The 15815-nt window shown below is 44.5% G+C and overlaps 1 pseudogene; it reads left to right on the forward strand.

Moving 5' to 3' along the window:
* Window positions 1-5899: 5899 nt before the first annotated feature.
* LOC136514180 (cytochrome P450 71A1-like) lies at window positions 5900-8715 on the forward strand (annotated as a pseudogene).
* Window positions 8716-15815: the final 7100 nt, after the last annotated feature.

Raw genomic sequence — 15815 nt, forward strand, 5'->3', positions numbered from 1 at the left:
GATTGCTCGTGTCATTGAGTTACCTCACTTGTGGATAGATTCTTGCGGTGTCCAATTGTGTGGACGAGGTTCGTGCAACACCTCTTAGCCATCGAACCACCAAGTGTTGGTCGACACAACGGGGACTAGTGTGCCGGCAAGCACGTGAACCTCGGAAGAAAAATTGGTTGTCTCTTGCCCTTTGGTATTCTCTTGGTGATTGATTTAGTATTCATCTTGTGATTGGTTCACTCCTCTACACGGCGGTATAATCACCCTACTCACTCATTTATATTCTTGCAAACTAGTTGTGGCAAGCTCTTTAGTGTAATTAGAATTGAGAGCTTGCTTTGTTTTTTTAAGTTCATCTAGTGGAGCTCTTTAGAGTAGCAAGATTGAGAGCTCTTAGTGAGTAGTAACATTGCAAGTTGTGTGCCTAGTAATCATTGCAACTAGAATTGTTGGATAGGTGGCTTGCAACCCTTGTAGAGCTAGAGCAAGTTTGCATTTCGCTGTTTGTCATACTAATCAAATTGCTCTAGTTGATTTGTAGATTTTTTAAATAGGCTATTCACCCCCCTCCTCTAGCCATATTAGGACCTTTCACCCCTCCTCGGTGGACTTCACTAATTTCTCAGTAGCCCGACCCTCCTTCTCAAAACCAAAGCGGGGAAACAAAACCCCAACACCTTCGCCAAAAATAGGCAGATTGACCATCTCAATGGTCATGGCAGGCTTGTTCCTACCAAGGGGCCAACAGTCAGCCGCCACCATCTCCTCAACCAAATCATGGCCTCCGGAGTACCAGTAGGCCAGAGCAAAAGCCTTGTCATAGGCTTCACGACCCTCATCAGTCCCTAGACCTGGGATCCCTTGAGTTAGAGGCTTCATTGGAGTCATCACTGAAGCCAATGGATAGTGGGTATTATTCTTCCCGTCTAAGCCGGTAGATGTCATGCCACAGGTCCTCACATAGAACCAGTATTGCATCCAATCCTTTGACCACTTGTTCTTCTGAGCGAAGGAGATCTCCAACTTCTCGCCTTTCTAGTTCCTCCATGGCATAAAAGCACAGCTTCCATACTGCGCCACCATTTGGCCTTCGCTAACTCGTTTAGGCTAGCGCTGGAGCTCGTAGTACTCATAGAAAGTACCAACATTGGGCTCCGTGCCATAAGACAAGCAGGCCTAGTAGAACTTACTCAGAGTAACAATACCATTGGGGGTAAGATGATGTAGTTGTACCTCGAATGCTTCCAAGACTTGGCGAAGGAAACGCGCCGCCAGGAAGCAAAGGCCACAAAGGAAAAAAAATCCCTGAAAACCACGGTATCATCAGCCTTCAGTTTAGGAATCATCTCCCCCTCCAGAGGCTTCACCTTAGCATCACCAAAGCAGCCCAACTATCGCAACTCCTTGATCATGTCCTTCATCATAAGTGAAGGTCCAAAATCCCACGGCCTGGATGAGCCAGCCATGTCTCCTGCCTCCTCAGTGGTTATCAAATAAGCAATAGAGGCCTCAACTCTAGAAACATTCTCCTCAAGCCCTAACGCCTCCGCGCTAACAATCATACACTCCTCAAACCGCACAGACCACCCACTAGACCTAACACCGAGAAGCCGATGGTATGGCCCAAAGAAGGAAGACTAGCATGGAGGAGGACTGACAGGTATAGCCACTTCTAAGACTCAACAACAGCCCAAATGGAGCGAAGGCAAACACCAACTAAGCGAAAACTAGGTGCAAAGGAACATTGTAGAAAGCAACAGCAACGAAAGCGATGGCTCACATAGGGATGGGAGGAGACTTCACCTACCGACCCTTATATAGCCCCCGCCACATCGCTTCGACTTTCGGGGCCAACGGTCACATCCGTTCAAAAACACGTCGGTTCCACAACCACCGTGGCAAATCAAATAGCGACACATCACCAACACAGCGGTCTGATCTAGGCATCCTAAGGGGGAAGGGGGGGGGGAAGCCTACACATGCACAAGAGCCTCCGTGCCTCAGAGCCTGACAGCTAGGTTCCGAGGGCAAGGCCCGCCAAGAGGGAAGCCTCCGCACCTCAGAGCCAGTGGACTATGTTTTGAGGGCAAGGCCCGCCAGCATCAGACCAAGCCCTCAAGGGGGGACTGTTGGGACACAGTTATGAGTCATGGAGAACAAAGTTCACAACAGCAATAAGAACTAACAGCTAACGAGTTTTACGAACAGTGTGCAGGGAAAGGAATCAGAGGCCTCCGCTCAGGCGATCGCGTGAGGCGAAGGCCGAGAAGCTGCGGCGAAGGCACCAGGATGAGGTCGGGGGCAGAGGCTCTCGTGGTATGAGCGAAGGCCATGGCTCTGGCGTCAGTAGTGAAGGTCAGTAAGCTCCATCGAAGGCTTCCCAAGCGGAGGCCCCGGAACTAGGGAAAGCCCCCGCTCGGCGGCATTATTGGGCCATGGGCTGATGACGAGTCATCGAAGATGGCCCAACAGGCAAAGGCAGCAGAGGAAGAAGATGGCCAAACTGCCCCAGGGGGCTTCTATTAGCATAGGAATATTCTGGGAATGTACTGTAACCGACAAGGGGTAGGAAATGTAAAGAGTAGCTCTAGCAAACAGTGCCCTATAAAAGGGGGACTCAAACTCTGTATAAAAGGGATACACATTTATGAAACCCTAATCGGGCTAGGGCCCACCTTTCATTACTCATACCTTCGCCCAGGGCACAAGGCTGGGCGAAGGCCTTTGTTGTCCTTTGTCTCAATTGTTGGAAACCGAACTTTCCAACAACCTGTTTGGGAGATGAAAGTTATTGGGCTGACAAGCCTTCTTTCACAATGATTGATAAAGATCAGAAATCTTCCACCCAAAAGTAAGCCTAGATATGTAAAAGGGAAAGGCCCTTTTCGCACCCAAACGTGTGGGCTAGAATTTCCGGTTTTGCATCACTAACTTTGATAGGAACCATCACACTCTTAGAATAATTCACCTTCAAACCAGTGGAGTCAGCAAAGATATTAAGAAAATCTCTTCAGGAAGAAGAGTTGTGGTGCTGATCCCTCAAGGACAATCAAAGTGTCATCAGTATATTGTAAAACCAGGAAATCAAAGTTATGCCAAAGAGGGATGGATAACTTCAGAAGTCTAAGATTCTTAGCCTTATTCAAAAGGGACTGAAGATCAGTTGCAAGGATGAAAAGTAGAGGGGGGGAGTAGATCTCCTTGCCTGACACCATGCTAACAATGAAAAGTTTTCCCAGGAGTCCCGTTTAAGATCACTGTTGAAAATGGACCTCATCCATTGGAGCCATAGGAACCCAAAACCTATTTGTTGCATGACCAGTAGCATAGCCTCGTGCTCCACCTTATCAAACACTTTTTCAAAGTCCAGATTAAGAATAATGAGCTCTTTCTTAGAAGCATGACACAAATGAAGGTATTCAAAAGACCATGCAATGCAGTCCTGTATAGTATAGGTTCGAATGAAACCACACTGATTAGTGTGTACCAAATCAGTCATCACTTGTTGGAGCCTATTAACAAAAAGTTTAGTAATGATTTTCGTAGAGGTATTGATGAGTAGAGAAATTGGCCCATAATCCCCCACACATGTTGCATCCTCCTTTTTAGGAATCAAGGTGATGTAAGAATCATTTATACTCTGTAAACAAGCTGAATTGTTCTGAAAGGCCAAGCAAAGATCATAAAAATCTGAATTGATCCACTAACTGGCCTGATAGCTTCGTCGTCGTTAATCCACTAACCATGCAGCAGCAATGAAGAACGACGAGAAGTAGTAGAGAGAAAGAGAGAATGGAAGGTGTAAAAATGCGTTTTTGACAATAGTACGTTGGATTCTCTCGACAGATCGTGATCCTCTAATATATAGGAGAGGGTGGTTTTAACCCAGTAGGAAACTTATTCCAATTGGCTAGGCCGGTTTTTGCATGTTGAGGGCAAAACCTTGCGGAAGCTATAATTTCTTCATCCGAACTCTAAATTAGACGGTATTTATATGTTTTTAATCATCTCGACGAGGGGAATGCAATAGTGCAATCCATTTTTCAATTTGGAGAAGTCGATAAATCTAGCCTGGTCGATTTTAGAAACCGGCCTTGATAGTTTCTGGTTGGATCAAGCCCTCAAATCCTGTTTTCTTCGTTCAGACTCCAAACTGAACAATCCATATATTTTTTTCGATTGTATCGACAAGAGCAACACAATTGCGGGTCCATCATGCCTTTTGACAAAGTGCCAAAACCAACTTAGCCGATTTGGGAAACCAGCTAAGCTTGTTTATGTTAGAAAATCTAGGCCTCGTTCGCTGGTCTAAAACTTGGTTGAAACTGGCTGAAAATATTGTTCCGAAAAAAGAAGCCGAACAAATTGAATATGAGGTAAGCCGAACAGGGCCCTAGATTCAACCTCCTTTGGCACTTTTGGCTATCAACAAACTATGTATTAAAAAACCAAAACATCTCACAATTTAGAGTGGAAGGAGTATCATTAATTATAAGAGAAATTTTACGGTGCTCATAAAAAGGGAGAGTCATCCATTTAGATAGATCTAATGGTTATAAAATAGAGAGAACTTATATAGAGGAACTTATTGTGGGTCGGAACCTAAAATACATGGGCCAGGAACTAATTTCAAAATAAATTCGAAGGGTGGCAAGGTAACTTTACCGCTCTCTTCCTGCCTCCCTCTCCCAGCGACGGCGGGCTCCGCAACCCCTGGTTCAGAGTTCGACTGTTCTAGACAGAACGACGGCAGCCGAGGCAAGGAACCGGCAGCCAGGGCGCACTGCAGGATTCCGGCGGGCTCCGGCAGCGGGCGGCAGTCAGTAGGCCAGCGGCACCTCCAATCGGATTCTAGGCGCAGCCGCGCAGGTCGTGTCCAGATATATGAATCGGCTCCACCGACGGAGCCTGCTTGCTGCGTGCTTGCGTCGTCTCTGCACTGCAGGCAAGCTTGCTTCCTGAATGGCTGAATGCATGCCTTTTGCAGATACGGGGAGGTGGTTGGTGGCGAGAGCAGCAGCATACTTGCAGATCGCGCACGAGCAGCAACGAACTCCTATTCCCCTTGGTTGGATTACGACGGGCAGTGGGCGCTGGTCTCCGGCGAATTAACGGGGCGGCGGGTGGCCGTCGTCGGCGAATTACTTCCTGTTCGTGAGTATCTATATGTTTGGAAGAAGAGAAAAAAAATACTAAACTGCCCTTTAGTCATACGGGAGAGTTTACGAGATGAACCGGTGGTTCCTCCCAAGCATACAAAGCTCTAATTATAATTCTAAATAGATATACTGTGAAAATATATTTCATAATACTTATTTAATATCATAAAGACTATTATATTTTTTTGTTAAAGAAATGGAAAAAACTAAAGATGTATGACTTAGCATATATAATTTGTTGTTATTATTTTGTCAAATAAGTTTTGTTAGGTATTACGGATATCTCTTTGCACAGTGTGGGAGACAAACTCATTAGTAGGCGACTTTTTATCTGTCGTCGTTTTCTCTCTAGCACTACTAGAAATAATTTTGCACCCAACGCCACATATGGGCTAACCAATTTGTCAAATCGACATGCGCTCGAAATAAGTGAACACGAAAGCCGGGAGCATGTGGCCGGTCCGCTCCTCATCCTCTTGTTGGCAATTTTGGCTGCACCAATCGTGGCTCCCCAGTGCCTTGCTGTCGCCATCTATCCTAGGATTGAAGCCCGACCCGATTGGACATTGGCATTCAGAGTGCTGCTGCCTCACTATTTTTGGAGCTTCAGCTTACTATATGTTGCAGCCTTGACTCAACAGCAGCAACATGGAAGTTGGAAGCCTTCCTCACTACAAGCGTAGTTCCTTCGATCTTCCTTGGTTGGGACTTGGGAGTGTACGTAGTACGCTGCAGAAGGTCTGCTAGTCATGGCTCCCTCTCAGCTCGGCACGGACCTATAGCCCTCTTCCTACTTCTCGTGGCTTCATGTTTCGTCATCATTAGACGCCTCCGGTCAGGGCGCAACGATATTGGCCGAGTGCTGCCGCCTTCGCCTCCTGGGCTGCCCATCATCGGCAACATGCACCAGCTAGGCTGGGGACACCACCACCGGAAGCTGAAGGCGCTCGCGCGGCATCATGGCGATACCTTTCTCCTCCGGCTAGGCACCGTGCCCGCTCTAGTGATTTCCTCTGCCACCATGGCCGAGGAGGTCCTCAAGAACCAGGACCACGTCTTCTGTGGCCGTCCGCAGCAGCGCACGGCGCGCGGCATCTTGTACGATTGCAGGGATGTCGGCTTCAGCCCCTACGGGGAGCGGTGGCGCCAGCTTCGCAGCATCGCCGTCGTGCACCTCCTCAGCGCCAAGCGGGTCGAGTCCTTGCGTGCTCTCCGGGCAGAGGAGGTCGCGTCGTTGGTGTCCCGGATCCGCGCGGCGAGCGCCATGGAGGACCAAAGCGGCAATCGCCGAGGAATCAACGTAAGTGAGCTCATCGTCAGCTTAACCTACACTGCCATCTCGAGGGCGGTGTTCGGGAACAAGCTCGGGGGCATGGATCCCCCAAGTTTCCGCGCGATGACGAAAGAGGTAGCTGATCTGCTCGAAACGGTCGCGGTGAGCGACATGTTCCCACGTCTCCGGTGGGTGGACTGGGCGATGGGCCTCGACGCAAGTATAAAGAGGACGGCAAGCAAGCTTGACGACGTTGTTGAAAGAACACTCGAGGCGCACGAGAAGAGCTTGGAAAATAGCGGCGAGGCTGGTGGTGACCTGCTTGACGATTTGCTTTCGGCAGTGAAGGGACTCGTCCTGGTAAGTCCTAAGGATTAAGGGCAAATTTGTACCAACAAACTTTCAAAGTTGTGTATTATACTGATATAAACTTCATATTGCAGGACTTGTTTGTAGGAGGAATCGATACAACTTCCAAGGCGATAGAGTGGGCAATGGCATTTCTTATCAAGAACCCAAGAGAGATGGAAAAAGTTCAAGAGGAGGTGAGGCAAGTTGCAGGGGCACAAGGAGTCTTGGAGGAGCAGTTGCGGAGGATGAGCAGACTGCAGGCAGCCCTCAAAGAAGCCATGCGATTACATCCACCGGTGCCGCTGCTCATCCCCCGTGAATCGATCCAAGACACCAAACTCCACGGCTATGATATCTCTTGCCAAGACTCGGGTCATCATCAATGCATGGGTGATCGGGAGGGACAGCCAGTCTTGGGAGAACGCTGAGGAGTTCCTGCCAGAGAAGTTTATGCATGATGCCAGTGACTACAGTTGCAAAGACTACCCACTACGCCAGGTTTGGACATCACTGTCGGCCTCATCACTGTCGGATTTGTGAGAACCAGCAGCGATGTACCTTCACTGTCGGTTATGAGCTCGAAAATAAAAAAATAATTGGAGCTGGGTTAAAACCGGCAGTAAAGCACCACATCACTGCTGGTTTGTGGCTTGAACCGGCAGTATTTTGGCGGTCACTCATCACTGCCGGTTGAAGCCACAAACCAGTAGTGATTGGGCTCTATCACTGTCAGTTCTAGCCAAGAACCGACGGTGATAAGCCTACAGCACAAAAAGGCTGCAGCCGTCCTCTTCTTCCTCCTCTCTTCCATCCCGAGAACAGAGGCGCGCGTTTGGGCCCTTCCCTCCATTGTTGCGGCTGCTCTTCACCATGAAGCTAGCGCTTGGATTTTGAAGAATAGCTTGATCTTTTTGCTTTAAGGTCAGTAACAAACATCCACTCATTTAATTTAGTTGCTTAATTAGCTTCGTTTTAATGGCTATAGTGCTTGATTCTCATTCTAGTTCTTTCTCCATTCTAGAGATTACTTTTTCAATTGGATATTTGTGCAAGGCTCAAAAATATGGTGGATCTATCATCCAAACGGTTGGTGTCTATGAACACATTTAAATTCGTGGCTAATTATTCTATGGTGGTCAAAATCATCATTGTTAGTATATGATAATATAATTAGTTCTTAGAAGTAGAGTAGAATAGTTGTTCTTCAATATTGTGCAATAATTATTTTTTACTACGATTTTCAATTTACAGGGCCGAAGCTACCAATTTCAATTTTTCAATAATTAGTGTACAATAATGTTTTTCAAAAAATGATACTTTTGAGCTATAATTGTTGTTTATGAAGCTCGATTTCTTATTAATTCTTTTTAATTATTGTCTCAGTGTTTTTTGTGCAGAGATGGATCGAGAGTGAATGCATCTGTCCCGAACGGACAAGCGGTACATGCATGGCGTCAGCCAGTTTATCACCGATGCCAAATCCTATGCTAGGAATGGGAACCCTGTCTTCTGCCCATGCAAAGATTGCAAGAATCAAAGGAACTTTCGTCAAATTGAGTCTATATGATCGCACTTGATTAGCAGGGGATTCATGCCAAACTATACGATATGGACTATGCATTGCGAGGTTGGTGGGAATGTTCTGCAGAAAAACGATGATGATATGGACATGCCTGAAGTAGCCATCCACGATGGTGACGAGGAACCCGGTGTCAACACGGAACCTATTCTCACAGTTAATAATGTGTTTAGGAACACGCTAGCTGACGACAACGAGGATAACGATGGCATTTCTCAGCTGCTACGTAATGTAGAGACCGGATGTCTTAGTGAAAGACAGCTGAGAAAGCTAGAGAAAATGAGACAAGATGGCAAAACACCATTATATAGGGATTGTCCAATGAGCAAACTGGAAGCCGACATCATGCTATTAGAGTTCAAATCGACAAATGGATTGAGCGATAAAGGCTTCGATCAGTTGTGAGGTATAATAAGGAAAATGCTCTCAGAAAAAATAAGTTTCCAGAAAAGACATACTTGGCCAAGCAAATGATCTGCCCCATCAGCCTCGAGGTTGATAAAATCCACACGTGTTCCAATGATTGCATATTATACCGTGGAGAAAAATACAAAGACTTGGACAAGTGCCCTAAGTATAGAGCTTCACGGTACAAGGAAGGGCCGTCAGATGAGGGTACCAAGACCAGAGGAGGTCCCGTAAAGGTCGTTTGGTATTTCCCTATAGCTCCCCGGGTGCATAGGCTGTTTGCATGTGCAAAGTCAGCCAAGCTGTTGCACTGGCATGGCGAAGAGCGTAAGAAAGATACAATAATGAGGCACCCTACCGATGGGCATGACTAGAGGGCTGTCAATACTATGTTCTATAAGGACATCGGTGGAGAGGTAAGGCACCTTTGGTTTGCTTTGAGCACAGATAGGATGAATCCTTTCGACCAGGTTAGAAGCAATCATAGCACCTGACTAGTGACGCTCTGTATATACAACCTTCCACCTTGGGTCTGTATGAAGCGGTCGTACATCTAGATGCCACTACTGATCCAAGGGCCAAGACAACCTGAGAATGACATCGATGTGTTTCTAGAACCAGTGATTGATGAACTAGTGGAGATGTTTGAAAAGGGTGTGCCGGATGTTTGGGACGAGTACAAAAAGGAACATGTCACGATCAAGGGAGTACTTATCGCTACAATTATTGACCTACCAGGTCGAGGTTCGTTGTCCGAAGAGAAGACAAAAGGCTATACTGGATGTGTCAAGTGCTTAGACGACACCGATGCTGTAAATCTATCAAATAACTCAAAGATAATTTATATGGGACACCATAGGTTCCTACCTAAGGATCACCCTTACCGCAGGAACAAAAAAGATTTCAACGGTACTATTGAGAAATGCTTAGCTCAAAAATATCGAGATGGGCCTGCAATACTTCGAGAACTCAACAAATTGGAGGTTGTCCTTGGGAAGGGGGACAATGCAGTAGCAGCGCCTGATGGGAGCGTTTGGAAGAAAAAATCAGTTTTATGAAAACTACCTTACTGGCCATTTCTAAGTGTACGCCACTGTCTTGATCCCATGCGCATCACTAAAAACATGTGCGCTAACACTCTTAACATCTTGATGGACACCGGGGGGACATCAAATGATTCACTAGCCACACGTCTGGACATGCAACACTTGGGAATTAGGAAGGAGCTACATCCCGTGGAGCTAGAGAATGGCTAGTTCGAACTTCTGGTTGCGTCATGGACATTGAAGAAGGAAGAAAAGTGTGCGCTTATTTCTTTCTTTAATGAACTCAAAGTCCCGACGGGCTACTGTGCGAACCCGAAGAGGCTAGTGAACATGAGAGAACTCAAGTTCAACTATGGCCCTATGAAGGCCCATGACTGTCATGTCATTATGACTCAGCTGCTCTCTGTTGCCCTGCGTGGTATCCTCCCCCAAAGGTTCACGTCCCAATCATAAAGCTTTGCTCGTTCTTCAACGCGATCTCAAAAAAGGTCATTGATGTGTCCACGCTAGAGCAGCTACAGCGGGACATAGCCGAAACTCTCATTAGGCTTGAGATGCATTTCCCGCCGACTTACTTTGATATCTCATTGCATCTGTTCATTCATCTTGTTGACCAAATTAGAGCCCTTGGCCAAATATACCTGCATCAGATGTCCCCTTTCAAAAGATTGATGAAAGTTTTCAGGAGGTATGTTAGGAACAGATACAGGCCAGAAGGGGGCATGGTTGAAGGATGGTCAACGGAGGAGGCTATTGAGTTCTGCACATATTATCTGGACATCAAAATGGTCGGAGTTCCAGAATCTCGTCACGAGGGAAGACTATGTGGCAAAAGAACGATCGTGGTTATTTGTTGTTTATTATTGTAATAATATTCTCTATTTTTTTCTTTTTCTCTACATTTTCCGCACGTAGATTGCGCTCCAGGACCTTACCTATGCTGCATGTGACTTGTGGGCCGTTCTGGATCAAGCTACGGAGCAACTCGGGTACGATTGGGACTTCTGCAATGGAAACCTCAGCCAGTTCACTATAGAAGGACGTCAGTACTGCATAAAGATTACTAACAGGGATAGTGATCATTTAGTAGGATACATCTATGGCCGACTATTCTTTTGGTATTGTGAGGCACGAGAGAGTGCACTCATACGGGCATTAGACTTCATCGATACAAGCGGATACATAATCTGTGACATCAATTACCATATAGGGCTACGGAGGCATGTTAGTCTATGTGGCCCGATTGATCCCGGTAGTGATTTCGATAGTAATTAATGTTTATTTAGCTAGGTTTTCAAGGTTGTAGTTTAATTGGGTTCTAATTTTAATATGTATGGCTTTGTGTGTTTAATTATTGTCATGCATGTAATTCGTGTAATATTTGTTGGGCAACTAGAAATATACATTTCAGTATCATATTGGTCTTAAAATTATTCTCAGGCTTATACGTACCACATGTGAAGGAAACACCAAGTTTGGAATTTTTCGGAGATGGTTTGCTACTTTCTGAGGTTTAATTGAATTTCCGCGCGATGACACCGTTTAATTATAGGTTGAACTGAGTCTACCCACGAAAAAATTTAGAATGGTACCAACCTTTTACACAGGCTCTAATGTGCCCTAGAGATAAGAATTTTGTGGAGGTGGATGAAAAAATCTATTGGGTTCAAGATGAAATTCACCCTCGTTTGTCTCATTCGTCACAGAGAAAAATATAATAAATAAAAAAAGATCAGAAAAACCTCATATCCTGTGTGGGGTCTTAATTTGGGTGTACATGCTTGTCAAAAAAAATTCAAGCCATTTCGACATAGGCAGAGTATACATGTTTCACAGAGGTACACGTGTCCTTTCATGGAACCATGACTATACACATATGTTATCAAGGTTTCTGTGGTTCATATGCATTTCGGTGTCGTATTCGTCTCAAACTTTTTCTTAGGCTTGCATGTGCCACGTGTGAAGGAAACACCAAATTTAAGATTTTCCGGAGATGGTTTGCTACTTTCTGAGGTTTAATTGAATTTTCGCGCGACGACACCGATTAATTATAGGTTGAACTGAGTCTATCCACGAAAAGATCCGGAATGATGCTAAACTTTTACACAGTCTCTAATGTGCCCTAGGGATAAAAATTTTGTGGAGGTGGATGAAAAAATCTATTGAGTCCAAGATGAAATTCACCCTCTTTTGTCTCATTCAGCACACAGAAAAATATAATAAATAAAAAAAACTGATCAGAAAAACCTAAGATCCTGTGTGGGGTCTTAATTTGGGTGTACAAGCTTGCCAAAAAAATTTCAAGCCATTTCGACATAAGAATACATATGCTTCTATTTATTCAGTATATAAAAGAAATTTTTTAATATATATGAACATCACTGTCGGTTTCAAAAAACTGGCATTGATGAGAATAAACCGACAGTGATATTGGTTATCACTGTCGGTTTATTTTAAAAGCCTGCAGTGATATATAAAAAATTAAAAAAATTATGACAGTCCTCGGGTTTGAACGTGGGTCTCGGGCTGCAGAGTTCAGAGACTTAACCGCTGCGCTAGTATAGGATGTGTGCCATAGGTTATTTACTTTTTCCTTTTGATCTTTAGGCCGCTTAAAAAATTATAAAATAGAACAAAAAAATTTAGACCGCTTGGGACTCGAACACGGATCTCAAGGGCTAACTTGAGGGGTCTTAACAGTTGCGCCAGTAGGAGGAGTTCGAAAGAAAACAAAAAACTTATCCTACTTAACACCTAAGTTAACACCTAACTGCTACACAACATCACTGTCGGTTTGGGGAGTGACCCAACAGTGATGTGCCCCATCACTGTCGGTTTACAAGCAGAACCGATAGTGATGAGTTATTTCTCGAAATAAATTAATAATTTATAAAATAGAACAAAAAATTTTGGCCAATCTGGGACTTGAACACGGGTCTCAGGTGCTAAGTTGAGGGGTCTTAACCATTGCGCCAGTAGGAGGAGTTCGAAATAAAACGGAAACTTATCCTACTTAACACCTAACTTAACACATAACTGCTACAACACATCACTGTCGGTTTGGGTAGTGACCCGGCAGTGATGTGCCCCATCACTGTCGGTTTATAAGCAGAACTGGCAGTGATGAGCTACTACTATAAAAATGGCATGGGTTGAAATTATCCTAATTCATTTCAACCCCGCGCCAACCCCTCTCCTCGCACCGCCGGAGCACCACCCTGCGCCGGAGCACCGCCCCACGCCGTCCACCGCCCTAAGCCGGAGCACCGCGCCGTCCATCCCACCGCTGAGGCCTTCAGGAGCGCGCGGACAGCTGCTTTCCCACCCCCACGGTGAGTGCGTGGCTCACTGCCTGCTACGTGTTTGATGAAATATCCCACAGCTGCTTACTTGAATCAGTTTGATCATGCAGTGTGTGCGGTCATACAGTTTGATCATGTAGCTGTGAATGCTAGAACCTAGGTTTGCCACACAGTGTGTGCTGTCTATTTCTTTGTGTTTCTAGACGCATTGCTAGTAAGTAGTACATTATTACTTAGTAGCACGTTGCTCAGCTCTATTCATCAGTATACTGATAAGAACAAAAGCGTAATTTTATTTTTGGTTACTAGGATAAACATAATAGGGACTCGTAATACTTGATATAAATTGCTCTCTGAACGTTAATGGTAGTTTATTTTCAGAGTACTTGCATTTTCTCTGTGAAACAAACTTACGTTTTCTCTGTGAAACCATCTTGTGCATCATTGGAGCTTGGCTGGATACATATGTGAAACCAATGGCTGGCCCACCTCGTAGCTTGCAATTGCAACTACGCTCCCATTAGGCGGATACTCAATGTTTTTGGAACTATGCCATCAATGCTCAATGTTTTTGGATGTGAGGATGGAGTATATATACTTTAGACCTATAGAACTAATATATGTCCAAACTTGTCATGGAATTCTCTATGCTATCAGCATAAAGATGCATAATTATTAACTTATGCAAGATTACAAGTAATACATAGTTATGTAGCCTTGTGCATTAAACTGAGAATATTTTCCAACAATCCTATCTTATTATGAGTTTTTGCATGTCACTTTCCTAGGATAGTATGAGATGCATATTTGTCCCTACCAACCATGTAAGTTTCAGATCAAAGTATCACTAATTTGGAAAGATGCTTACCTGCACTGATACTTGTGAAAGAATCTCGCGCCGATGGTTGGGGGATTTATAGTGAGACTGAAGACTCTGAGACATCTCTAGGAGTATATCCAAAAGTCTTAAACTGGCTCTCTAAATCATCATTTGGTTTTTAACAAATAAAAAAATATTCTTTATATCTTTCCTACATCTTACAACTATTACTAAGGCACGTGAATAGCTATTTTCCAAACACTCCTATCTATGCAATGGTTGTGTATTATTCGTAAATATATTAAATTGTATAAGAATACATCATATTTGAATGACAACCTAATTTACTTAAATGTATAGGCAACCATGACATAGTATATAGTGCATGTTGGTCACATGCCTGGGATTTATCGAACCTGGAAAGATTGCTATGCTCAAGTCAATCGCTATTCTGATAATTTGCACAAAAAATACAACACAAAAGCTGAAGCTTTGAGGGCCTACTATACTCATTCGGCCTACCTTGCAAACCATGAGCAACCGGCCTACTATGGTCCAATGAATGCAAACCATGGCCATCCGCTGGCACTGGAGATCGAAGAGAAGCCACCCGTCGGAGATGTGAAGATTAGGAGAAATGCTCCTTGATCTTGAAAAGATGTCATGCTTTTATTTATGGCTATGGTCATCGCTTTTCTTATTTGGAAGTTGATGTAGGCTTAGTTTCGTAGAATAATAGGTGAACTTTGTTGTATGTGGTCAATCAAACAATGAATTTGTTCTAGGTGAACATATGCTATTATTTGACTTTGTTGTATGTGGACTTATTATTAGACTTTGCATTAAACATATTATATATATATATATATATATATATGAACATATGATATAAGTAGTTGTCCGCGACCAAAACTAACCACGATCGTGTCACAGCCATGACTCATCGTCGCATGTTACCCTATCGCTGAAGAATAGATCGACAACAAGAAGCGGCTGATATCGCTTGGATGGGAGAGCCGCATGATCCGATAAACGGTGACGGTGTCAATCAGGTCGGTGAGAACGAGCAGCCATGGACCCCGTCCGGCCTGCTCGATCTAGGTCAAAATGATCAAGATGGCCAGATAACTTTGGTATCATATGACTATGTAGCCACACACGCTAATCAATTGAGAGGGTCATAACTTACTTGGTGTCTCTAGCAGGAGCCTCCGCCGATCGAGGAGCCAAAGGGTTCGGGTAGCAGGAAGGCTAGATCCAAGCGAGGCGTGTCAAAGATTTCTGTTGGTAGGAATGCACACTGGCACATTACTGAGTTCGATGAATTCGGGGATTCACTCTCACCGCCTATAGCTTTGACCAAATACAAGACTATCATCGGGTTACTTGTTAGGGACTTCATCCTAATTAGGTACAGGAAGTGGATTGGAAAAGATGATGACCCGTGGAGGGTTCCCGAAAGTGAGTAGGATTACATATGGGATGTCAAGATCTCAGAGTATTTTACTTTTCCAACCGAGTATGACAGGGAGTTAGTCAAGAAAAAAGCAAAAAGAAATCATGGGGACATGCTTCAAGAATTTCAAGGGGACATTGTACAAGAATTTTGTCCTCCAAAATAAAGAGCAAGATTTCAATGGTGGACAGTTTAGCAAGCAGAAGGACTTCTGACAGCATTTCAAGGAATACAGGTTATCGGAGCTCGCAAAATTCATCTTAGCCAAGATATTGAAAAAAGATGGAGTATTTTTCATTGCACAATCCGTGAGGTACAAGGACCAGTATGGCCTAGAGCGGCTCGCCAGATTATTGTAAGAAGTCTGAGAAGCATTGCACAATCTGTGAAGTCCGATAACATTTGTTTTTTATTTTGAGAGATCGAGATC

The sequence above is a fragment of the Miscanthus floridulus genome, chromosome 16 (genome assembly GCF_019320115.1).
Source record: "Miscanthus floridulus cultivar M001 chromosome 16, ASM1932011v1, whole genome shotgun sequence".
Taxonomy (NCBI): Eukaryota; Viridiplantae; Streptophyta; class Magnoliopsida; order Poales; family Poaceae; genus Miscanthus; species Miscanthus floridulus.